This window comes from Galeopterus variegatus, unplaced genomic scaffold (assembly GCF_000696425.1).
Source record: "Galeopterus variegatus unplaced genomic scaffold, G_variegatus-3.0.2 Scaffold99, whole genome shotgun sequence".
Classification (NCBI taxonomy): domain Eukaryota; kingdom Metazoa; phylum Chordata; class Mammalia; order Dermoptera; family Cynocephalidae; genus Galeopterus; species Galeopterus variegatus.
In genome coordinates, this window is record NW_007726210.1 from 1 (window position 1) to 2,229 (window position 2,229).

The following is a 2,229-nucleotide window of genomic DNA, read 5'->3' on the forward strand; positions in this document are numbered from 1 at the left end:
TGATGGGCCATAATAATCATATACATTGTATATTGACAAAATTAAAATTTAATGAAAAAAATGGGGCTGGCCCGGTGGCGCACTGCTACAGTGCGCCGCTTTTGCGGCGCTCCCGCCAAGGGTTCGGATCCCACATACAGACTGGCCGCTCACTGGCTGAGCGAGAAGCGGGGGCAACACCAAGGGTTGCGATCCCGTTGCCGGTCCCGGTCCGGTACGGGCGCGACACTGAGGGTTGCGATCCGTTGCCGGACACGAAAAAAAAGACCAAAAAAAAAATTTAATGAAAAAAAAAAAAAAAAAGACCAAGACTGCCAGAATGGGTCTTTAATAACCTAACCATACTTTTTCTACAAGAAATCAGTTTGAAACCATAAGTATAACAAAAGGCTAAAAGTAAAAGATGGAAAAAGATATAGCATGCAAATGCAAACCAAAAAAAAAAGAAAAAACCAAACTGGCATACTTTATTAGTATCAGACAAAATATCTGTTAAGATAAAAAGAGATACAAAAGATCTCTTCAAAAATGACAATTTTTAATTCACCAGAAAGCCACAAATATTTTATATTTGTTTGTACCTAATAACATGATCCTAAAACATATGATACAAAAATGCATAGAACTACGAGAAGAAATAGGTAAATCCAAAATTATAATAGAAGATTTCTAATATGCTTCTCTCAGGATTTAATAGAATAGTCAGATAAAATATCCAACATTTGAATATTTGATTCACAGGATTAACAAATTTAACCTAATGAATGAATATGAAACACTCCACCCCAAATTGCATAATATGTGTTCTTTACATGCAGATATGGAACATTTACAAAACTTGGCATACATTGGGATCACAAAGCAAATCTCTATAAATGTCATAGGACTGAAAACAGACAAAACATATACTCTAAACTCAATGCAACTAAGCTGGAAATCAATTACCAAAAAGTAACCAAATGTTCCCATATATTTGGAACTAAGAAACACATTTCTAAATTACTGATGGTTAAATATTAAGAATTTTAGTGGCCAGCCACCCAAAAAANTCAAGGGTTAAGATCCCCTTACCGGTCATCTTTTTAAAATAAATAAATAAATAAAATAAAATATTACATATCCAGACTTGTGAGATACAGCCAAAGCTGTTATTAGTTTATTAGTGCAGGGGCTGTTAATTCTTTCTCAGTTTACATCCCTCTCTACTGGCACTTAGGTCATAATCTTGTAGTTATTTGTTTGCCCAGTGGTAAACTGTGGGAGCCTTCATGACGAGTACCATATGATTTTTCTTCTCATATGCAGGGTACCCATACAGCACATCTAGCCCATAGTAGGCCCTCAGTCAATGCTTCCCGGATGGATGAATGCTTATGTGACTCCATTCACAGACCGAGAGTGAGTCCATGTGTTTTCATTCCTTTAGATATGTCTAGCACAGATGTCAGCTGAGGTGCCCTTCTCTTTAAAAATCTAGATAAGATTTGTCTTAAAAACTTTCCCAATAGTTCTGTGAACCCCTGGAGGGCTTTCTTTCTCGTGCTTTCCTCTGGCTAGACATGCTGCCTCTGTTTCCACCGAATTAGTTCAGTTCATGAACAGTCTCACCATCCTACACATTCTTTTGCAATATCTTGACTCAAATGTGGAACTGAGTCTCTTGAGCTTCACAAGAACCTCACCCACACTGGGCTTTTTTAATCTGTAGAAACTTTACAGAAGCTTTGAAGAGGTGGGGGAGGAGGGTGGTCTGCACTGCAACAGCGTAAGCTCGATAGTGCTGAACATTAGATATCCCAGTTTTTAAAGACATTCCACATCGTCCATATTGCTGGCCCATCCATTTGTTTTTACTGCTCTCCTCTTCTTTGTCCACTCCTACCTCTGAATTTTTAATAATTTTTAAACAAAACATGTCCTATCTGTATTCTGAAAGGACACATGCTCACCTTTCTCCAGGTCCAACTTTTTCAGAAGGGACCCAAGAGGCAGGAGGCCTCCATGGGCTAAGGAGATGGAGAGACGAGTCAGAAGGAAAGAAAAATGTCAGAGGCTAGCGAGCACCCTGAGAAGAGTCCTGGCCCTGCCACCTCCTGTGGTCAAGCCCTTGGGGTAGGGAAGCACAACAGAATCTCCACTCAGGTTTTGGGACCTGAGCAAATAGGGCTTTTGAGCCACCACTGCCTAGGTCAAACATGGGGAGGAGGCAAGATCCCTGGATTCCCGTCA